Source organism: Chionomys nivalis, chromosome X (assembly GCF_950005125.1).
Source record: "Chionomys nivalis chromosome X, mChiNiv1.1, whole genome shotgun sequence".
Lineage (NCBI taxonomy): Eukaryota > Metazoa > Chordata > Mammalia > Rodentia > Cricetidae > Chionomys > Chionomys nivalis.
In genome coordinates, this window is record NC_080112.1 from 55711623 (window position 1) to 55736308 (window position 24686).

The 24686-nt window shown below is 42.1% G+C and overlaps 1 pseudogene; it reads left to right on the plus strand.

The window, feature by feature from the left end:
* Positions 1-1344: 1344 nt before the first annotated feature.
* LOC130868398 (melanoma-associated antigen B4-like) lies at positions 1345-2359 on the plus strand (annotated as a pseudogene).
* Positions 2360-24686: the final 22327 nt, after the last annotated feature.

The window sequence follows — 24686 nt, forward strand, 5'->3', positions numbered from 1 at the left end:
CATCACATCTTGTGTTTGTGTTTTCTCCCAGTGCACATTATGCTTTTTTGTCTTTCTCTTTTTTTAAAGTCAGTTTTTTTTGTATATACCTCTGGTTTCCCCATAATTCAAAATTTAGACCAGGATGCCTTTTGCCTGATGGAAGTCCTCCTACCCGTACTTCCTGAGTGCTGTGATTATTTTTGCTTTTGACTTTTTATTTAATTTGTGTGAATCATATTTATATCAGTTCTTGTCTTCTCTATCCATCCCAACCCATTCCTCTCCATGTTGTCTCAAATCCATAGCCCATTTTATAATTAATATTGTTACATATGTGACAATATACAAATACATACATATATTTTATATATTGTTTTATGTAACAATAACATTAATAGTGTAAGCAATAAATAATATAAACACATGCATTTATTATATAAAGATGTAAATAAAACCTAATATGTCCATTTAGTGTTGCTTAAATGTGTATGGTTTTAGGACTGAGCGATTTGCCTGCAGAAGACTGGATCTCCCACTTGTAACAGCCACTGTCTACAGTAGTTCATCTAGGAGTATGGCCTTGTGAGATTTCACCATTCATGTTATGTGAATTGGTGTTGTCATTCAAGTTTAAGTCTCCTTTGGGCTTCCTTTCTCCTAGATTCTGTAAAACATTGCAACAGCCTAGTACTAGATGTGAGTAGAATTGAGTGTGTTCAAACACCAGAGAAAAGCAGCCATCCTTTACTTCACAGTATATATAAGGTGACCAGAGGTGAGGAATACAGTGAGTGCTTAGAACACTGACGTCATTATAATGTGTGGGACAAGTGTAGAAGGAGCTGTGGGCCTATTCCCGCCGCCCGAAGGGCTCCCAGCCACTGGCTAGCTTTACCCAAAATAATTACAGGAAAGCTGTATTAATTTAAACACTGCTTGGCCCATTAGCTCTAGCCTCTTACTGGCTAATTCTCACATCTTGATTAACCCATTTCTAATAATCTGTGTAACACCCCGAGGTGGTGGCTTATCTGGAAAGATTCTAGCCTACATCCATTTCAGGTCGAAGAATCATGGTGTCTCCCCCACTGCCTTCTTCCTCCCAGCATTCTTTTCTGTTTACTCCCCCTACCTAATTTTCTGTCCTATCAAGGGCCAAGGCAGTTTCTTTATTAACCAATGAAAGTAACACATAGACAGATGACCCTCCTCCATTAGACAAGGAGGGGAAGGAATTGCTGAAAGCCTGAGTGTCCTCAACATGCTCAAAGTGCTCATAGTACGTTATTTTCCTGATTCAGGTATCTCAGTGACCTATTCTAATACCAAGACTCTGTCCTGCTGTACCTGACACCAGCCATCATGCCAAGGGGACAGAAGAGTAAGGCACGTGCTCGAGAGAAAAGGTGCCAGGGGCTCAAGGATGCTCAAGAAAAGGAGGCAGAGAAAGCAGAGTCACCTGCTGGCTCTGATCAAGCTTCAGGAGATGCTAAGCCAAGCACTTCCACTGCTGACTTCCCACAGCAGTCTGAGAGCTCAGCACCCAGCAGCACTGCCAGCCAGGGAGTGACCCACGGAAGATCTGATAAGGGTGACCAGGGCCAAGGGGATGGAAATGAGCATTCCTCCTGGGCTCTACTCTCCACTAGAAGCATGCAGATGGATCTTATGACAAGGAAGACGGGAATGCTCATGGAGTACATGCTCCTCAAATACAAAGTGCAGCAGCCCATGAAGAGGGGAGAGATGCTCAAAGTTATCAACAAAAGGTTCAAGGAACACTTCCCTGAGATCCTCAAGAAAGCCTCCTATCGATTGGATGTAGTGTTTGGCCTTGAGCTGAAAGAAGTCCAGCCACAATGGTCAAGCATATGAGCTTGTGAACAAGCTAGATTTCAAGGATGATGGAAGTAGGATCAATGAGCTAGTTGTTCCTACCAGGGGCATTCTGATTACTCTCCTAAGTGTAATCTCCCTAAATAACTACTGTGCTGCCGAGGAGGATGTCTGGTATTTCCTGAATGCATTAAGGGTCTATGATGCGATCATACACGTCTTCTTTGGGGATATTAGGAAGGTCATCACTGAGCAGCTAGTGCAGGAAGAATACATAGAATACCGTCAGGTTCCAAACAGTGATCCTCCATCCTATGAGTTCCTGTGGGGCCCGAGAGCCTATGCTGAAGCAACCGAGATTAAGGTGATGGACTTTTTAGCCAAGGTCAGTAAAGCCTTGCCTGGGGTTTGCTTATATCGTTCTGAGCAGGATTTGATTGAAGAGGAAGAAGAAGTCCAGGCTGCAGCTGCACCCAAGTCTGGCACTAAAGGCAAGGCCAAGGGACGTACTAAGACCAAGTTAAGTCCTACTCACAAGTGAGGTATAAGGTAGCCTCTGCTTTATGATTGAAAAGGTCTGTTCATCTTTTTGCAAATAAGCTGTTGATAATCTTTTGGGGGACTTTTAGCACACGTTTTACTTGGGGTTAAATGTACACAGATAAATTTTGTAGCCAGTTTTTTCACTGCTGTTTACCAAGTTGGAAGCTCAAATTTTTGGATTGATTTAAGATACAGTTTACAATTTGAAATGATCTAAGGATTTGATGGTGTTCATAAAATTGTATGGAATTAGATTAAGAAAATGGTGTGAAAGATGAACGAAAATCATTCAGAAGTGTTAGGCTTTTCAGTGAATATTTTCTTTTAGTCCTTCTTTTCCTGGCATTTATGTCAGGGATGTATACTGACTTTTGTTTCTGATATTAAAATAAGTGTGAGAAATTAGCAGAGAAGCAGACCTTTTGTTTTAAAGGTTCTTGCTTTAACTAAACACACACTGAGAATCTACTCTTGCAGATCTGTCTCCCTGTGTATTGGAAATGTTTGATATTAGAATCAGGAGGTCCGGGATATGCAATGATACATTCTCTAAGAAACTCTCATTATTGGAGAGAATGGAATAAGATCTCCTCTTCCTAAAGAAACAATAAATGGGGTGATGTCCTGTTCAACAGAAAATAACTATCTGTATTCATTGCTAGTTATCTTCAGGGAAGAAGGTCTTGTTTTTCCTTCTTGTTTATGACCTAGTATACAGCACTTTCTGTAGAACCTTTTCGTCAAAACGTTAAGTAAAATAAGAATGATTATTAATTAGATTATAAGTTTGTGTTACCTAATATACCATATGTCTACTGTGTTTTAAATATAACCAACTGAGCTTTATATTAAAATTACCTCATTAAACTTGTTTTCTGAACTTCGTTATAGCAATCTTAATGTTAAGATTAAAGTTTGTTGTAAAAGATTGTTTACAAATATATTTGTATAAATTTAAAATTATACATAGGTTAAAAAATTAAAATGTTGATTCAATACCATGAGATATAATGCTTGATTTCCTACAACCATATTTCTTTTCTTTTTGTTCTTGATTTATTTATGAAACAGGATTTCCCTGTATAGACTGACTGTCCTGAAACTTTTTCTGTACAATAGGTTAGTCTCAGACTGACAGAGATCCACCTGCTTCTGCCTCTCAAGGACCAGGATTAAAGCTATGCACAGCCATTGCCCAATTAACAATATTTTCTTAAGTATTGATTTGTTCTTAATATCCTTTTAATAGATGAACATTTAAAACCTATTCTTAAATTTTATTTTTTATTTTTTTAACTTTTCTTTTTTTTTATTTTTTTATTGAAAAAAATTTTCTGCCTCCTCCCCGCCTACCATTTCCCTCCCCGTCCTCCCGCCCCTCTCCCCCTCCCTCCACTCCTTTTCTCCTCCCTCTACAGCCCCAAGAGCAGTCAGGGTTCCCTGCCCTGTGGAAAGTCCAAGGTCCTCCCCACTCCATCCAGGTCTAGGATGGTGAACATCCAAACTGTCTAGGCTCCCACAAAGCCAGAACATGAAGTAGGATCAAAACTCCGTGCCAATGTCCTTGGCCTCTCATCAGCTCTCATTGCCCACCATGTTCAGAGAGTCCGGTTTTATCCCACGCTTTTTCAGTCACAGTCCAGCTGGCCTTGGTTAGCTCCCAATAGATCAGACCCAGTGTCTCAGTGGGTGGGTGCACCCCTCGTGGTTCTGCCTTCCTTGCTCATTTTCTCCCTCCTTCTGCTCCTCGTTAAGACCTTGGGAGCTCAGTCCAGTGCTCCAGTGTGGGCCTCTGTCTCAATCTCCATCCACCGCTAGTTGAAGGTTCTATGGTGATATGTAAGATATTCATCAGTATGGCTATAGGATAGGGTCATTTCAGGTTCCCTATCCTCAGCTGCCCAAGGAACTAACTGGGGACATTGCCCTGGACACCTGGTAGCCACTCCAGGTTCAAGTCTCTTGCCAACCCTTAGGTGGCTCCCTTAACTAAGACATGTGCTTCCCTGCTCACCTATCCAACATTCCTTTATCTCCAATCATCCCGTTTCCCCAAGTTCCCCCCATCCTCTCCTTCACACTTTTCTCTCCCCATCTCCCCTTACCACCCATCCCAGCCCACCCCCAAGATTCCAATTTTTTGCCCAGCAATCCTGTCTATTTCCCATAGCCAGGAGGATAACTATATGTTTTTCCTTGGGTTTACCCTCTTGTTTAGCTTCTTTAGGATCACAAATTATAGACTCAGTGGCCCCTATCCATGGCTAGAAACCAATTATGAGTGAGTACATCCCATGATCTTCTTTTTGGGTCTTGGTTACCTCACTCAGTATTTTCTATTTCCATCCATTTGCATGCAAAATTCGAGAAGTCATTGTTTTTTACCGCAGAGTAGTACTTTAATGTGTATATATTCCACACTTTCTTCATGCATTCTTCCATTGAAGGACATCTCGGTTGCTTCCAGGTTCTGGCTATTACAAATAATGCTGCTATGAACATAGTTGAACAAATGCTTTTGTCATATGATAGGGCATCTCTTGGGTATATTTTCAAGAGTGGTATTGCTGGGTCCTGGGGTAGGTTGATACCAAATTTCTTAAATTTTAATTTTTAAAAATGTTTTCCCATTGAAAAGCTTTTGCTGTTTGGATTGACAGTCATTGCTTTACTCATAAAAAGTATTTTGTTCAGAGAGTGATAGTCACTTAAAATATGCCTAATAGGAGAATCCTCAGGGCAAGCAGGCAGGCAGGAGTTCCTTTGTTTCACTGGCCTGCCTGCACCAAGCAAGGTAGGCACTTTGTTTATGAACTACCCAACCACCACGGAGATCTGATCTCGGCACCAGTAGAGCCAGCATTGGGGTGAGTTTGTGACCCTCGGCAGCAGCCCTGGACAGGGAACTCAGAAGTTCCTCATCCCCCCTATACTTCCTGGGCTCCCTGCAGGGACTCTACTCCCCGCATACTGCCTCTCTCTTCCTATCCCACCCAACTTGCATCCAGAACCCTCCTTCCTTCTGTCTCCTTCCCTCTTTGGGCACACAACACCACCCTGCTCAGCCTGTCTGGGCGCTGGGAGCGAATCCTCAGGGCAAGCAGGCAGGCGGGAGTTCCTTTGTTTCACTGGCCTGCCTGCACCCAGCAAGGTAGGCGCTTTGTTTACAAACTACCCAACCTGCATGGAGATCTGATCTCGGTACCAGGAGAGCCAGCATTGGGGTGAGTTTGTGACCCGTGGCAGCAGCCCTGGACAGGGAACTCTGAAGTTCCTCATCCCCCCCCCCATACTTCCTTGGCTCCCTGCAGGGACTCTAGTCCCCGGATACTGCCTCTCTCTTCCTATCCCACCCAGATTGCATCCAGAACCCTTCTTCCTTCTGCTCCCTTCCTTCTTTGGGCACATAACACCACCCAGCTCAGCCTGTCTGTGCGCTGGGGGCGAATCCTCAGGGCAATCAGGTAGGCAGGAGTTCCTTTGTTTCACTGGCCTGCCTGCACCAAGCAAGGCGCTTTGTTTATGAACTACCCAACCACCACGGGAGATCTGATCTCGGCACCAGGAGAGCCATCATTGGGGTGAGTTTGTGACCCGCAGCAGCAGCCCAGGACAGGGAACTCAGAAGTTCCTCATCCCCCCTATACTTCCTGGGCTCCCTGCAGGGACTCTACTCCCTGCATACTGCCTCTCTCTTCCTATCCCACCCAGCTTGCATCCAGAACCCTCCTCCCTTCTGCACCCTTCCCTCTTTGGGTACATAACACCACCCTGCTCAGCCTATCTGGGCGCTGAGGGCGAATCCTCAGGGCAAGCAGGCAGGCAGGAGTCCCTTTGTTACTCTGGCCTGCCTGCACCAAGCAAGGTAGGCGTTTTGTTTATGAACTACCCAATGAACACGGAGAGCTAATCTCGGCACCAGGAGAGCTATCATTGGGCAAGGAGATCTGATATTGGCACCAGGAGAGACATCACTGGAGCACCAGGAGAACCATCACTGGGGAGTGCCATCACTGGGAAGGTACATCAGTAGGCAAGGAGACCTGATCCTGTAAAAGAAGATCCATAGGAGAGCATTCGGAGGAAGAGATGGGCAGGCGCCAATGCAAGAATTCACCCAATATTTTTGATCCTACCGCACGTACTGGCTTTGTGGGAGCCTAGGCAGTTTGGATGCTCACGTTACTAGACCTGGATGGAGCTGGGTCGTCCTTGGACTTCCCACAGGGCAGGGAACCCGGATTACTCTTAGGGATGATTAGGGAGGGGGACTTGATCGGGTAGGGGGAAGGAAATGGGAGGTGGTGGCGGGGAGAAGGCAGAAATCTTTAATAAATAAATAAATAAATAAAAATTTAAAAAAGGAAAAAAAAAGAATTCACCCAACAATCTGAAAAACAATATGAAACCACCAGAACCCAGCGACCTCACAACAGGATGACATGAACACCTTAATCATGAAGAAGTAGAAAAAACTGACTTTATGAAAGTGATTGACGCCCTTAAACAGCATGTAAAAAATGCCCTTATAGAAATGGATGAGAAGTATAACAGAAAGTTTGAAGAATTGAGTAAATCACTGAAAGCACACATTGGAGACTTAACAGCTCACCTGAAAGCTCTAGTAAAAAAAAAAGCAGACTCACCTAGGAGGAGTAGGAGAATGGAAATAATCAAACTGAGGGCTGAAATCAACAAAATACAAACACAGAAAACAATCCAAAGAATCAATGAAACAAAAAGCTGGTTCCTGGAGAAAATCAACAAGATTGATAAACCCCTATCCAAACTAATCAAACGGCCGAGAGAGAATTTGCAAATTAATAAGATCAGAAATGAAAAGGGGGACATAACCACAGACACAGAGGAAATTCAGAGAATCATTAGATCTTACTACAAAAGCCTGTATACCACAAAACCGGAAAATGTAAAAGAAATGGACACTTTTTTAGATAAATGCCAAATACCAAAGTTAAACCAGGACCAGGTGAACAACCTAAATAGACCTGTTAGTCGCGAAGAATTAGAAGCTGTTATCAAAAACCTCCCTTCCAAAAAAAGTCCAAGACCAGATGGTTTCAATGCAGAATTCTACCAGAACTTCCAAGAAGACCTAATACCTATGCTCCTTAATGTATTTCAAAACATAGAAGCAGAAGAGTCATTGCCAAATTCCTTTTATGAGCTACAGTAACTCTGATACCAAAACCACACAAAGACTCAACCAAGAAAGAGAATTACAGGCCAATCTCACTCATGAACATCGACGCAAAAATCCTCAACAAAATACTGGCAAACTGAATCAAAGAACACACTAAAAAAATTATCCATTATGATCAAGTAGGCTTCATCCAAGAGATGCAGGGCTGGTTTAACATACGCAAATCTATCAATGTAATTCATCATATAAAGAAACTGAAAGAAAAAAACTGTTCATTACATGCTGAAAAAGCATTTGACAAAATTCAACATCCCTTTATGATAAAAGTCTTGGAGAGATTAGGGATACAAGGGTCATACCTAAATATAATTAAAGCTATTTACAGCAAGCCGACAGCTAACATCAAATTAAACGGAGAGAAACTTAAAGCCATCCCACTAAAATCAGGAACACGCCAAGGCTGTCCACTCTCTCCATACCTCTTCAATATCATTCTTCAAGTTTTAGCAATAGCAATAAGACAACATAAGGGCATAAAGGAGATTCGTTTTGGAAAGGAAGAAGTTAAACTTGCGTTATTTGCAGATGATATGATACTGTACATAGGCAACCCCAAAAACTCCACCAAAGAACTCCTGCAGCTGATAAACACCTATAGTAATGTGGCAGGATACAAGATCAACTCCAAAAAATCAGTTGCCTTCCTATACACTAAGGATAAGGAAGCAGAGAGGGAAATCAGAGAATCATCACCTTTCATGATAGCCACAAACAGCATAAAATATCTTGGGGTAACTCTAACCAAGGAAGTGAAAGATCTATTTGACAAGAACTTTAAGGCATTGAAGAAAGAAATTGAAGAGGATACCAGAAAACGGAAGAATCTCGCTTGCTCTTGGATTGGGAGGATCAACATAGTAAAAATGGCAATTCTACCAAAGGCAATTTATAGATTCAATGCAATCCCCATCAAGGTCCCATCAAAATTCTTCACAGATCTTGAAAGGACAATAATCAACTTCATATGGAAAAACAAAAAACCCAGGATAGTCAAAACAATCTTATACAATAAAGGAACTTCTGGAGGCATTACCATCCCTGACTTCAAACTCTATTACAGAGGTACAGTAATGAAAACAGCGTGGTACTGGCATAAAAACAGAGAAGTCGACCAATGGAATCATATAGAAGACCTGGATTTGAACCCACAAACCTATGAACACCTCATTTTCGATAAAGGAGCTAAAAGTAAACAATGGAAGAAAGAAATCATCTTCAACAAATGGTGCTGGCACAACTTCTACAGGATGTCAACCTGTAGAAGAATGAAAATAGACCCTTATCTATCACCATGCAAAAAACTCAAGTCCAAATGGATCAAAGACCTCAATATGAATCTGAACAAACTCAACCTGATAGAAGAGAAAATGGGAAGTACCCTACAACATATGGGCATGAGAGATCGCTTCCTACATATAACCCCAGCAGCACGGACATTATGGGCAACATTGAATAAATGGGACCTCCTGAAACTGAGAAGCTTCTGTAAAGCAAAGGACACTGTCACTAAGACAAAATGGCAGCCTACTGACTGGGAGAAGATCTTCACCAACCCTGCAACAGACAAAGGTCTGATCTCCAAAATATATAAAGAACTCAAGAAACTAGACGTTAAATTGATAATTAACCCAATTAAAAAATGGGGCACTGAACTGAACAAGAATTCTCAACAGAAGAAGTTCAAATGGCCAAAAGATACTTAAAGTCATGCTCAACCTCCTTAGCAATCAGAGAAATGCAAATCAAAACAACTTTGAGATATCATCTTACACCTGTCAGAATGGCTAAAATCAAAAACACCAATGATAGCCTTTGCTGGAGAGGCTGTGGAGAAAGGGGTACCCTCATCCATTGCTGGTGAGACTGCAAACTTGTACAACCACTTTGGAAATCAGTATGGCGGTTTCTCAGAAAAATTGGGATCAACCTACCCCTGGATTCAGCAATACCACTCTTGGGAATATACCCAAGAGATGCCCTATCATATGACAAAAGCATTTGTTCAACTATGTTCATAGCAGCATTATTTGTAATAGCCAGAACCTGGAAGCAACCTAAATGTCCTTCAATGGAAGAATGGATGAAGAAAGTGTGGAATATATACACATTAGAGTACTACTCTGCGGTAAAAAAAAATGACTTCTCGAATTTTGCATGCAAATGGATGGAAATAGAAAATATTATCCTGAGTAGGTAACCCAGACCCAAAAAGAAGATCATGGGATGTACTCACTCATAATTGGTTTCTAGCCATGGATAGGGGCCACTGAGTCTATAATTTGTGATCCTAAAGAAGCTAAACAAGAGGGTAAACCCAAGGAAAAACATATAGTTATCCTCCTGGCTATGGGAAATAGACAGGATTGCTGGGCAAAAAATTGGAATCTTGGGGGTGGGCTGGGATGGGGGTGAGGAGAGATGGGGAAAGAAAAGTGTGAAGGAGAGGATGAGGGGAACTTGGGGAAACGGGATGATTGGGGATAAAGGAAGGTTGGATATGGGAGCAGGGAAACTCATATCTTAGTTAAGGGAGCCACCTAAGGGTTAGCCAGAGACTTGAACTTTGAATGGCTACCAGGTGTCCAGGGCAATGTCCCCAGTTAGTTCCTTGGGCACCTGAGGATAGGGAACCTGAAATGACCCTATCCTATAGCCATAATGATGAATATCTTGCATATCACCATAGAACCTTCATCTAGCGATGGATGGAGATAGAGAGACAGAGACCCTCAGTGGAGCACTGGACTGAGCTCCCAAGGTCCTAATGAGGAGCAGAAGGAGGGAGAACATGTACAATGAAGTCAGGACCACGAGGGGTGCACCCACCCACTGTGACAGTGGGTCTTATCTATTGGGAGCTCACCAAGGCCAGCTGGACTGTGACTGAAAAAGCATGGGATAAAACCGGACTCTCTGAACATGGTGGACAATGAGAGCTGACGAGAGGCCAAGGACAACGACACGGGGTTTTGATCCTACTTCATGTTCTGGCTTTGTGGGAGCCTAGACAGTTTGGATGTTCACCTTCCTAGACCTGGATGGAGGGGGGAGGACCTTCGACTTTCCACAGGGCAGAGAACCCTGACTGCTCTTGGGACTGGAGAGGGAGGAGAATAGGAGTGGGGGAAGGGGGAGAGGGGCATGATGAGGGGGAGGGAAATGGGAGGCGGAGAGGAAGCGGAGATTTTTTTTCAATAAAAAAAAGAAGAAAATATGCTTAATAATTTGCATAGTGTTGTAAAACTTGTTCTACTCGACACATATTTCCACAAAGAGAACCTTAAAACCCTCAGCCACGCTTCTGGCTGAAAAGTTGAGGGATGGGGCCATGATGAGACTTCCACTTTGGGAACTGCGAAGAATGAATTGATGCAAAAGGTCCAACATCAGTAGAAGGGAAGATGCCAAGAAACCCAGAAGTCATGCAGTTGAGCCAGCAGGCAGTGTTTTTGGTGCATCTCTTCTCTGGCTGCAGGGTCACTGCAAGCACCCTAATAGACTTTAAGGGACAGAATCCCAGGTCTACAAGGTAGAGTTCCTGTTCAGAGCCAAGGTCAAGCTGAGAGAGCCTTTGTGGCTGAAAGGAATTTTATCCTAAGAGAAAGTGTGGGCTCAGACCCATGACCCTGCTGTCAGGCCCAAGAAACTCAAACCTTGAGTACCAAGTAAGGAAGTGTGCCCAGATCATCTTTTCTGAGACTCAGAAAGTGTGGCTTCCTACGGAGACTGGACCTGAACCTGAGGCATTACTTGGCTCTGGAAAAGAGTGGGACACAGCACTCTGAGATCCAGGACAAAGCTGTCAACCTGTGTAGTAAATCTAGACTTCCTCTTAAAGGACTGAGGCAAGGGAGGGTTATGTGTGTAGCTGGCAGACTTGGGTGCATACGGGGCAGGAGCTTGAGCTTCACTCTCCCTAGGTGAGACTTGCTAGACAGAAGTTGTGCCCTTGTGTCCTTTATTAGCTCCCTCCCCCCAACATGGTGTTGGGGGTAGGGTGGAGTTCTAGGACAGCAGAGGAGTGTGGCTGAAAGCTGAGGATTAAGCTCTAAATAGAAGAACACTTGCATGCAACCTGGGCAGGACATGCAAAATCGGGGCGAGGAGAAGTCGGGTTCAGGTAGTGTATGGAGGAGATGGAAGCAAGGCGAGGTGGTTGGGGCATGAAAGTGGATCTTCAGAGGCTCAGGTTTTAAGCTCTGCTTGACATAGCCCAAGAAAAGTGTAGGCAGTGGGAAAGATTAGTGTGTTCGTAATGAAACCAGATTAGTGTGTACAGCAAGGAAACCAGACTCTCCTCTAAATTTCCTCCACAGCAGTCTGGTTCCATAGTAACCTGTCACTCTTCAGAGCCTGCCCCTGACCGGATATGGTTTACCCTCTCTTCCTATGAGGAGGTGGGGAGTTGGGCTCTTAGCTGCCTCTGCTGCTCAGGCCCTGCTGCTGGTGAGTTCTCAGAGAGGTCTGCAGTCAAGGTAAGGACCCTAAATGTGTACCACGGGGAATTATGTCTGGAATATTCACAGGAGCTGTGCTAGCTCTCACTCAGTCTTGCCCTGGGAAAATATGAGGTGTCTTGTAGCTTTGTATGTTTCTGGGAGGAAACGGGGAACCCCGCTCTTAGAAGGTAACTTTGATTCTGAAAATGGTGGCTTCGTAGGTCACAATTAAATCCAGTCTTTGACTTCTAAATGGTAATCATGAACCTTGAACTGAATTTACGTCCAGTGTGAGCTGTCCTGTCCCTAACTCTAATGTTCTCTGTGGCGGAGTACATAAGCAAAGGAAGTAGATTAGACTTAATCACCAGCGTAATCGGTAGTTAATGTTCAGTGGAATGAAGAACCAACTCCTGCGAGCTCTGGACTTATTCTCTTTTTTGTCCTTAGAGACAGGGTTTCTCTGTAGCTTTGGAGCCTGCTCTAGAACTAGCTCTTATAGACCAAGCTTGCCTCACACTCTCAGAGATCTGCCTGTCCAGCCCAGCCAAGTGCTGGGATTAAAGGCTTGGGACATCACTGCTTGGCTCTCTACACATTCTTAAATGCCTGAGTTAGCGCTAAAAACCCATACATCGGGAATAACACGCCAAAGTCATAGTGTTGGTCCTGCCTAACACGAGTGGTTAGTAGGTCTCAGGGAGCCAAAAGAAAGAGGTATATTGAAGTTTAAGATAGCCACGCCCATCACGGGTTGGTCAAAGGAAGTGCCATGTGCAGAAGATACCCAGAAGCTTTGATTAGCCACTCCCATTCTGTGGGAAACAGAGAAAAGCCTAAAACTGGTAACCATGCGTTCCTGTGTATTTCAGAGGAAAGTCTTTGTCTGGTAGCCACTCCCTGGGTATCAGAGGAAAGCCTAACTCAGGTAGCCACATCCATCTCGTGGAGTCAGAAGAAATCCATCCTCTGTTAGCCACTCCCATCTTGTGGAGTCAGAGAAAAGCCTAACTCTGGTAGCCACTCCCATCCCGTGGGAGTCAGAGGAACTCCTAACTATGCTAGGCATGCCCATCCCGTGGTACTCAGGGGGAAGCCTAACTTGGGTGAGCAAGAACATCCCCTGGCAGTCAGAGGAATCCTAACCTAGAAATCATTCCTAGTGTATGGCAATCATAAGGAACACTATACCAGAGATAACTAGAGGCTTTTTTTTTCCCTTTCATTTTTTGAGATAGGTTTTCTCTCTAACTTTGATGCCTCTGCTGGAACTCACTCTGTTTTCCATGCAGGACTGGAACACAAAGAGATTCACATTCCTCTGCCTCCAGACAGCTGGGATGGACCAAAGAATGGGCAGCCACCACCTCCCAGATATCTGATATCTGGACTGGAAGCTGTTTTTTTTTTTTTTTTTTTTTTTGGTTTTGGTTTTGGTTTTTAGTTTTTTCGAGACAGGGTTTTTCTGTTTAGCAGTCCTAGCTGTCCTGGAACTAGCTATTGTAAAGCAGGCTGACCTCGAACCCACAGAGATCCACCTCACTTTTATAATCTTCCAAACTACTTTTAAGAAACAGAAAAGGATCCCAGCAGTTATGGCACAAATCCTAGCATTTGGGAGGCTGAATCGGGCAGATCTCTATGAGTTCGAATCCAATCTGGTTCTCCAAAGCATGTTCCAGGTTCCAGGACTACTAGAGCTATTACACAGAGAAACGGGAACAGAAGGAGAGAGAACATGAACAAGGAAGTCAGGACCATGAGGGGTGCACCCAACCACTGAGACAGTGGGGCCGATCTATTGGGAGCTCACCAAGGCCAGCTGGACTGCTACCGAAAAAACATGGAATAAAACCGGACTCTCTGAATGTGGCGGACAATGAGAGCTGACGAGAGGCCAAGGAGAATGGCACGGGAACTTTCATCTGGCGATGTATCGAGAGAGAGACAGAGACCCAATTTGGAGCAACGGTCTGAGCTCTTAAGGTCCAAATGAGGAGCAGGAGGGAGAACATGAGCAAGGAAATCAGGACCACGAGGCGTGCACCCACTCACTGTGACAGTGGAACTGATCTATTGGGAGCTCTCCAAGGCCAGCTGGACTGGGACTGAATAAGCATGGGTTGAAACTGGACTCTCTGAACATGGCGGACAATGGCACTAGGTTTCGATCCTAATACATGAAGTGGCTTTGTGGGAGCTTAGCCTGTTTGGATGCTCACCTTCCTGGACCTAGAAAGAAGTGGGAAGACCTTGGTCTTCCTGTAGGGCAGGGAATTTGGACTGCTCTTCAGTATCGAGAGGGAGGGGGAATGGACTGGGGGAAGGAGAAGAGGAGTGGGGATAGGGGGAGGGGAGCAGGGTGAGGGGGCAATATGTGGGAGGAGGAGGAGGGAAATGGGAAACGGGGAGCAGTTGGAAATTTTAATTAAAAAAGAATAAAAAAAATGAGAAAAAAAGGAAAAGATCAGAAATTGAAGGATAGACAGAGAACACAGCTAGTGTATAGTGTTTGCTTAGCATTCGTGAGACCCTAGGTAAAGTTGCAAAGAGGGCAAAAGCAGACGTTATTAAATATAAATAAATAACATGGAAGAGTTAAAGCCTCCTGTCAATACTTTCTTGTACTGTTAGGAAGAAGTAAGAGGATAATGGGAAATTGACCAGGATAAATAGAAAACTGGGTGAGGAAATACAGCAGTGGTTGAGGAAACGGGGAAGATTATGATACGAAGTGTGCATGTCAGTAACTTTACAGCAGTTTTCATAACTTGACCAAATGAGTGCAGACAAAGAAACCGGGTCAGCTTCAAATGTCTGAGCAGGATACTAACATTCTGGCTGAATGAAACGGAAAGATAACACTTAGTTATTAGAGATGTTGCATTTATCTGTTAACTTTTACTCCATTAGGCCATACTGTGTCTTCATTACTTAATCTTAATTGAAGTGATTTAATGTTACATAAAAATGTTATGTCAGATACAGAGGATGTTAAAATAATTCAAATCTGTTACATAATGGCTAACATCTTTGATATCATCCCAGACTTTCTGTCTTAATGGCCTACATAAGCTAGTGCTCTCTCATGGAGAGAACTGTTCAGTCCTCTATTCAACTTAATCTACATCACATCCTATGGACCACCCTTCCTTGCTACATGAGACCTTATAATATTTAATAAACTTTATGTGGCCCTGACATGCACCAGTCGTGTTGCTTGAGTTATAGGAAGAACCATGAATGAAAATTGAAAAGGTGTGTCTGACTGGGAAAGATTACTTCACAAAAAGAAACTGTCTATGGAGACTGATTAGCTGATTAAAATTTCAGTACTGTGGAATGTTGAAGGGGCAAAGGCTAATTACCTTATTGTGGACGAATTTATTTCTCTGTTTCTGAACTAACATCTTGTGACTGATAGAAACCTTTTTAAATCTATTAATTAACAGACTACCAGATTCCACTAAGCCAAAGTTAAACATGTCAACAGATAGCATCTTTGGACCCTAGGGAAGCGTCTCCCATCTATTTGTCCCTGCCTTTCTGATGTTCTCATCAATGCATTTTAAATATGCCTTGATTTGTGACTTTCTTTGTTCTTTAAAACTATAAAAATTAGGACACCTCTTCCATACTGGAACATGGAAGTTGAGGTAACCCAAATCTGTATTCTCAGACCATGAACACTCAAAATGGATCCAGAATAAACAGTCTTACTTCCTTAACAATATTTTCTTTTGTTTAATTTTTATGTGTATAAGTATTTTGCCTGCATGTATGTTAAGTGCTGTGCGAGCATGCAGTGCCCTTGGAGGTCAGAAGAGGGCCTCAGATTAGATTCCCCTAAAGGTATGTCAGCATGTGGTTACTGGGAACTAAACCCAGATCTTCTGAAAAGCCGAAAATGCATCTTAATTGCTGAGCTATCTCTACAGCCCTTCCATTTTCTTTCTATTATTGTAACAACATCATAAGAAGTAAACTCTCTGATCTCAAATCACTTGGAGTAATATATAATGAGATAAATGAGATCACCAAACTAATTGTGAAGAATTCTTTTTTCTGTATCTTAGAGAAAGGGTTTTGCACTGAAATGCAGGCTGTCTCAGGGTATACCATGCAAGAGAGAATGCAACTGTAGCCTTGCCAGTCGTCAGATCTCTCCTTCTTCATGTTCAGTGATTGAAAGTATGATCCAAACTATCTCACTAAATATAAGATATAGAAATAGATAAAGTGAAATGTGCTTGGTAGTGACAGAATTGTATATTATGTCACGTCAATTAATTTTAAAAGATTAAAGGCTTATAAAAACCTAACTGAGTCATCCAATTTTCAACAAGAAGAATTTAAAAAGCAACTCTAATGAATCATCAGGCTGACACAAATGAAGATATAACTAGGAATTTTTAGCTGTTTCTGTATACTGTATTTTTTTATTTAAGTTAGTTTTAATTTTTTTCTTTAGGGGTTTGATCCAGATCAGGTGATCTCAAATGACCAGACATTGAAATTATTGTATAGTTTAGGTTTGACGTAAACTATCCATTCTCTTGGCTTATCAGATATAAGCTATCCTGTCTATCAGGCATTTTCATTATACATAAAAGTGTGGTTTGCAGGCCATCTCATAATTTTGAACCCCTAGGTAATGTTGTTAATTTTCCAACATTTTAAAGACATGGGAGAAAAATGTTGTCCTTGCATGAATTGTTACTGAAAATATATACTCAACATGACAAATTTCAAATATCTGCCCAAACTTAATATCATACCTAGAAGTCTTCAGAGAAGAGAGAGATGCCATATAGCTTCTCTTGAACCTACATTGGGCATTGTACATTCTGCATTGAGGAGAAGAGAGGGACAGAAATACAGAGGGAAAAAAAAAGAAAAACTATTCTTAGGTTTAATAGTCACATGGTACTAATAACTAGGGTTTGAAGGGAAATTATAGGTATTTTTCCCTAAAATTCTTACTCTGATGCTGTTTTTTCGAATTCCAAATGCCCCCAAAACTAATGTAGCCAACAAGAAATTTTAGCTGGGAGATTTCTCCAAAGAAAACAAGCAGAGTGAGTAAATAACACAGAAGGGAGGGAAAAGAGTGATTTAGGATTATTGAAGGAGATCACTGAATCACAAACATGGGACTGGACATAAACATGTGGTTAATATAATTATTTATGTGAATATTTCTACTTAAACAAAAGACTTTATGAGCTGACAGCTGTTTTTAGACTTGACAGAGCTGTGCTGATAAGCTAAAGCTCATTTTTTTTATTTTTATTTATTTATTTATTAAAGATTTCTGCCTTCTCCCCGCCACCACCTCCCATTTCCCTCCCCCTCCCCCATCAAGTCCCCCTCCCTCATCATCCCTAAGAGTAATCCAGTTCCCTGCCCTGTGGGAAGTCCAAGGACCACCCAGCTCCATCCAGGTCTAATAAGGTGAGCATCCAAACTGCCTAGGCTCCCACAAAGCCAGTATGTGCAGTAGGATCAAAAACCCATTGCCATTGTTCTTGAGTTCTCAGTAGTCCTCATTGTCGACTATGTTCAGTGAGTCCGGTTTTATCCCATGCTTTTTCAGACCCAGTCCAGCTGGCCCTGGTGAGTTCCTGATAGAATATCTCCACTGTCTCAGTGTGTGGGTGCACCCCTCGCGGTCCTGAGTTCCTTGCTCGTGCTCTGTCTCCTGCTCTTGATTTGGACCTTGAGATTTCATTCCGGTGCTCCAATGTGGATCTTTGTCTCTGTCTCCTTTCATCGCCTAAATGTTTTCTTTGGGTTCACCTTCTTAATTAGCTTCTCTAGGATCATGCATAATAGGCTCAACGTCCCCTATTCATGGCTAGAAACCAAATATGAGTGAGTACATCCCATGTTCCTCTTTTTGGGTCTGGCTCACCTCACTCAGGATAGTGTTTTCTATTTCCGTCCATTTGCCTGCAAAATTCAGGAAGTCATTGTTTTTTACTGCTGAGTAATACTCTAATATGTATATATTCCATACTTTCTTCATCCATTCTTCCATTGAAGGGCATCTAGGTTGTTTCCAGGTTCTGACTATTACAAACAATGCTGCTATGAACATAGTTGAGCATATACTTTTGTTGTATGATAGGGCATTTCTTGGGTATATTCCCAAGAGTGGTATTGTTGGGTCCACGGGTAGGTGGATCCCGAAATTCCTGAGAAACCGCTACACTGTTTTCCAAAGTGGTTGCACAAGTGTGCATTCCCACCAGCAATGGATGAGTGTACCCCTTTCTCCACAACCTCTCCAGCAAAGGCTATCCTTGGTGTTTTTGATTTTAGCCATTCTGACAGGTGTAAGATGGTATCTTAAAGTTGTCTTGATTTGCATTTCCCTGATCACTAAGGAAGTTGAGCATGACCTTAAATGTCTTTTGGCCATTCGAACTTCTTCTGTTGAGAATTCTCTGTTCAGCGCAGTGCCCCATTTTTTAATTGGGTTGATTAGCCCTTTACAGTCTACTTTCTTGAGTTCTCTATATATTTTGGAGATCAGACCTTTGTTGCAGGGTTGGTGAAGATCTTCTCCCAGTCAGTGGGTTGCCTTTTTGTCTTAGTGACAGTGTCCTTTGCTTTACAGAAGCTTCTCAGTCTCAGGAGGTCCCATTTATTCAATGATGCCCTTAATGTCTGTGCTGCTGGGGTTGTACGTAGGAAGTGTTCTCCTGTGCCCATGTGTTGTAGAATATTTCCCACTTTCTCTTCTATCAGGTTCAGTGTGTTCGGACTGATATTGAGGTCTTTAATCCATTTGGACTTGAGTTTTGAGCATGGTGATAGATATGGATCTATTTTCATTCTTCTACAGGCTGACATCCAGTTTTGCCAGTACCATTTGTTAAAGATGCTCTCTTTTTTCCAATGTATACTTTTAGCTCCTTTATCAAAAATCAGGTGTTCATAGGTTTGTGGGTTAAAGCTAGGGTCTTCTATTCGATTCCATTGGTCGACTTCTCTGTTTCTATGCCAATACCAAGCTGTTTTCAATAGTGTAGCTCTGTAATAGAGTTTGAAGTCAGGTATGGTAATGCCTCCAGACAGTCCTTTATTGTATAAGATTGTTTTGGCTATCCTGGGTTTTTTGTTTTTCCATATAAAGTTGATTATTGTCTTTTCCATATCTGTGAAGAATTTTGATGGGATTTTGATGGGGATTGCATTGAATCTATAGATTGCTTTTGGTAGAATTGCCATTTTTACTATTTTGATCCTCCCAATCCAAGAGCAAGGTAGATCCTTCCATTTTCTGGTGTCCTCTTCAATTTCTTTCTTCAAAGACTTAAAGTTCTTGTCAAATAGATCTTTCACTTCCTTGGTTAGAGTTACCCCAAGATATTTTATGCTATTTGTGGCTATCGTGAAAGGTGATGCTTCTCTGATTTCCCTCTCTGCTTCCTTATCCTTTGTGTATAGGAAGGCAACTGATTTTTTGGAGTTGATCTTGTATCCTGCCACATTCCCAAAGGTGTTTATCAGCTGTAGGAGTTCTTTGGTAGAGTTTTTTGGGTCGCTTATGTTTACTATCATATCATCTGCAAATAACGAAAGCTTAACTTCTTCCTTTCCAATACGAATCCCCTTGATCCCCTTATGTTGTCTTATTGCTATTGCTAGAACTTCAAGCACTATATTGAAGAGGTATGGAGAGAGTGGACATCCTTGCGTGTTCCTGATTTTAGTGGGATGGCTTTGAGTTTTTCTCCTTTTAATTTAATGTTGGCTGTCAGCTTGCTGTAGATAGCTTTTATTATATTTAGGTATGATCCTTTTATCCCTAATCTCTCCAAGACCTTCATAATAAAGGGGTGTTGAATTTTGTCGAATGCTTTTTCAGCATCTAATGAAATGATCATATGGTTGTTTTCTTTCAGTTTATTTATATGGTGGATTACATTGATAGATTTGTGTATGTTGAACCAGCCCTGCATCTCTGGGATGAAGCCTACTTGATCATAATGGATAATTTTTCTGATGTGTTCTTGGATTCAATTTGCCAATATTTTATTGAGGATTTTTGCATCAATGTTCTGTAGCTTCATAAAATGAATTTGGTAATGACTCTTCTGTTTCTGTATTGTGAAATACATTAAGAAGTATAGGTATTAGCTCTTCTTGGAAGGTCTGGTAGAATTCTTCATTGAAACCATCTGGTCCTGGGCTTTTTTTGGAAGGGAGATTTTTGATAATCATTTCTAATTCTTCGCGACTAACCGGTCTATTTAGATCTTTCACATCTTCTTGGTTTAGCTTTGGTATATGGTACTTATCTAAAAAATGTCCATTTCTTTTGCATTTTCCAGTTTTGTGGCATACAGGCTTTTGTAGCAAGATCTAATGATTCTCTGAATTTCCTCTGTGTCTGTGGTTATGTCCCCCTTTTCATTTCTGATCTTATTTATTTGCATATTCTCTCTCTGTCGTGTAATTAGTTTGGATAGGGTTTTGTCGATTTTGTTGATTTTCTCTAAGAACCAACTTTTTGTTTCATTGATTCTTTGGACTGTTTTCTGTGTTTCTATTTTGTTGATTTCTGCCCTCAGTTTGATTATTTCCAGTCTTCTACTCCTCCTGGGTGCTTCTGCTTCTTTTTTTTTTTTAGAGTTTTCAGGTGTGCTGATAAGTCCCCAATGTATGCGTTCTCTGTTTTCTTTAAGTGGGCACTTAGTGCTATGAACTTTCCTCTGAGTACTGCTTTCATCGTGTCCCATAGGTTTGAGAATGTTGTCTCTTTATTTTCATTAAATTCAAGGAAGACTTTAATTTCTTTCTTAATTTCTTCCTTGACCCAGGTGTGGTTCAGTAGTTGACTGTTCAGTTTCCATGAGTTTGTCAGCTTTTTGGGGGTAGCATTGTTGTTGCTTTCTAACTTCAATCCGTGGTGATCTGATAAGACACAGGAGGACACTGATATTTTTTTGTATCTGTGGAGGTTTCCTTTGTTACCGAGTATGTGGTCAATTTTCGAGAAGGTTCCATGAGCTGCAGAGAAGAAGGTATATTCTTTCCTATTTGGGTGGAGTGTTCTATAGATGTCGGTTAAGTCCATTTGCTTCATTACCTCCAACAATTCTCTTAAGTCTCTATTAGGTTTCTGTCTGATTGACCTGTCCATTGGTGAGAGAAGTGTGTTGAAGTCTCCTACTACTAGTGTGTGTGGTTTGATGTTTGCCTTGAGTTTTAGTAATATTTCTTTTACTTAAGTGGGTGCTTTTATATTAGGAGCATAGATATTCAGGATTGAGACTTCATCCTGATGAATTGTTCCTGTTATGAGTATAAAGTGTCCATTTCGATCTCTTCTGATTGATTTTAGTTTGAAGTCCATTTTGTTAGAAATTAGTATGGCCATACCTGCTTTTTTCTTAGAACCATTTGCTTGAAAAACCTTTTCCCATACCTTTACTCTGAGCAGATACCTGTCTTTGTGGTTGAGATGTGTTTCTTGCAAACAGCAGAATGTTGGATCCTGTTTTCGTATCCAATCTTTTAGTCTGTGTCTTTTTATAGGTGAATTGAGACCATTAATATTAAGTGATACTAATGACCAGTGGTTGATTACTCTGGTTATTCCTATTGTTTCTTGTAGTAGAGTTTGTGTGTCTCCCTTCTTTGAGTCGTGCTGGTGAAGGGTCGCTGGATGCCTGAGTTATTGTATGCAGTGTTGGCTATGTTGGATTCCTTGCGTTGTGATTTTCCTTCTATTACTTTCTGTAGGGCTGGATTTGTGGCTACATATTGTTTAAATTTGTTCTTACCCTGGAATGTCTTGTTTTCTCCATTGATAGTGAATGATAGCTTGGCTGGGTATAGTAATTTGGGTTTGCATCCATGGTCTCTTAGTTTCTGCAGTACCTCTTTCCAGGACATTCTGGCTTTCATGGTTTCCATAGAGAAGTCAGGTGTAAGTCTGATCAGTTTACTTTTATAAGCAACTTGCCCTTTTTCCTTTGCAGCTCTTAATATTCTTTCTTTAATCTGTATATTTTGTGTTTTGATTATAATATGGCGAGGGGATGTTTTTCTTTGATCCAGTCTGTTTGGTGTTCTGTATGCTTCTTGAATATTCAAAGGAATATCTTTCTTTATGTTTTGAAAGTTTTCTTCTATAATTTTGTTAAAAATATTTTCTGGACCTTTGAGTTGTGACTCTTCTCCTTCTTGTATCCCTATTATTCTTAGGTTTGGTCTTTTTATTGTGTCCCATATTTCCTGAATGTTTTGCGACGAAACTTTGTTGGTTTTGCTGTTTTCTTTGATCAGTGCGTTTATTTTCTCTATGTTGTCTTCAGAATCTGAGATTCTTTCTTCTATCTCTTGTAGTCTGTTGATTATGCTTGTTTCTGTAGCCTCTGCTCGTTGACCTAGATTTTCCATATCCAACTGGTCGTCATTTTGTGTTTTCTTCCTTGCTTCAATTTCCGTTTTTAATTCTTGAACTGTTTCCATTACCTGTTTGATCGTTTTTTCTTGGTTTCCCAGGGCATCATTTACGTATTTACTCATTTCATCAAACTTTTTGTTATACTTCTCATCCATTTCTATAAGGGTTTTTTTTACATGTTGTTTAAGGGACTCCATTGCTTTCATAAAGTCAATTTTTTCCACTTCTTCTGTGTTAGGGTGTTCAAGTCCTTCTGTTGTAAGATCATTGGGTTCTGGTGTTTCCATGTTGTTTTTCATATTGTTGGGTGAATTCTTGCCTTGGCGCCTGCCCATCTCCTCCTAACAATGCTATCTAATGGGTCTTTTAAGTCAAGAACAGGTTTCCCTGCTGGCCAAGGGCTCTGCTTACAAAGTGCCCTCGCTCCGTTTTCTGGCTCCCACTGTGGGCCAAGATCGCTCTCACCACTCAGAAGGATCTTCAGGACCATGACCAGGCTCCCCGTTTGCCCAGGACCTCGTCCACAAAAGGCCTACCCCTCTGTAGGCCAGCCACCACAACAGAGAATCTCCCGCTGTCCTCTGCCCCGAGCTCCCGACCCAGTGCCCACACAGGCTATACTGGGTGATCCCGCAGTCCAGCAGAAGGGAGGGGGAGTGGAAGAGGGCCCTGGGCACAAGCTGGGATGTGCCAGGTCTCAGCAGAGGAGGAGCAGCCCCCGCAGAGGGTATCAGCCTTCGCAGGCTTACCAGGGGGTAAAGGGGGTCTGAGAATACTCCCACTCCGTTTCCTGTGTCCCGGCGCGGGCCCAGAACACTCTCCCCACTCAGGAGTTTCTTCAGGGACAGGACGCCGCTCCCCGTTCGCCCGTGGACCTCGCCAATAAAAGGCCTCCCTCTCTGTAGGCCAGGCCCCAAAAAACCTACTTGATTTAACTGTGCGTGCTGGGGTTCCGCCGCTTCCGTCCGCCGCGGGCCGGGTAGAACCAAGTCTTGAAGTGTGCAGTTCACCTAAAGTGGAAACTGACAGGGATCTCTGCTTGACATTACCTTGTGTTTCAGATGGTGACAACAGAGAGGATTCGGTGTGTCACTCACCAATATAAGATACATGTTCATTCTTTCTTTTTACCAACCCAACCCCTGATATAATCTGGCAAGCTTCTTTTTTTCTTTTCATATGAAGTATCTTTACATATGTCCATTCTCATTTGGGCTTATAAAGGATATGTATACTAATTTATTTGGTCATTTATTCTCTTTTATATTTTTCCTTTGAAGAAAATTCTAGCACAACTGTATTGGAAACCCCCCCCTTTCTTTTATTGAAAATATTCTTCTCTCATACAAAACATCTTGACTACCATTTTCCTTCCCTTCACTCCACCCAGCTGTCTCCTCCATTCTCCCACAGATCCAGTCCCCTGTTTCCTCTTCGGAAAAGAGAAGCATTCCAAGGGATGACAGCCAAATATAACCAAACAGGATACAATAACATCAAGCAAACAGTCATTACATATATGCAAAGGACCTCACACATATCTATACAGATTCTGTGCTTGCTACTCCAGTCTTTGTTGGCCCATATGAGCCCCGCTTAGCTGATTTGCTGGGTCATGTTCTCCTGTTGTCCTCCATCTTCTTTGAATGCTATAATCTTTCCTCCAATCCTTGGAGTTTCTCAGTCTCTTAGGGGTAAAACCCTCTAGAGACCTCCAAATTAGTCTCTCTGCAAATATATGGCTGTGGGTCTCTGAACCTGCTCCCATCTGGTGCCAAAGGAATCCTCTCTGATGATACTGGACATGAAAATGGCATGATACTTTACTCCGCAGGCTCCAGAAATAGAAACCTGGCCATCAACCCAGACACAAATCCCAGACCTACACTCTATCCTGTCTGCAAGTTGTGCTTGGGCAATGGTGGCCAACTACTCTTTGATTTAGCATGAGGCACGCACTATGAGTGGAGCCTGTATGGCTAGGAACTGGAAATAGGACAGCCCAGAGACCTGTGGTAGAATGAAACACTTCTGAAACAAAAACCAGTAAAATGATTTCTAATAATATTCTTCTATACCCTGACTTTATCTGAGACCTTCGGTGTCATTCCAACAGCCTCAAATCTAAGACACTCTCTCATTAGAAGTGAAATTTGCCTTGTTGTAGTTAATCTGCTAAGAGTTCCCATGGTGAATTATAGTGAAAGAAGTATGTAGGTGGGAAGTTTTCAGGTTTCTGGTA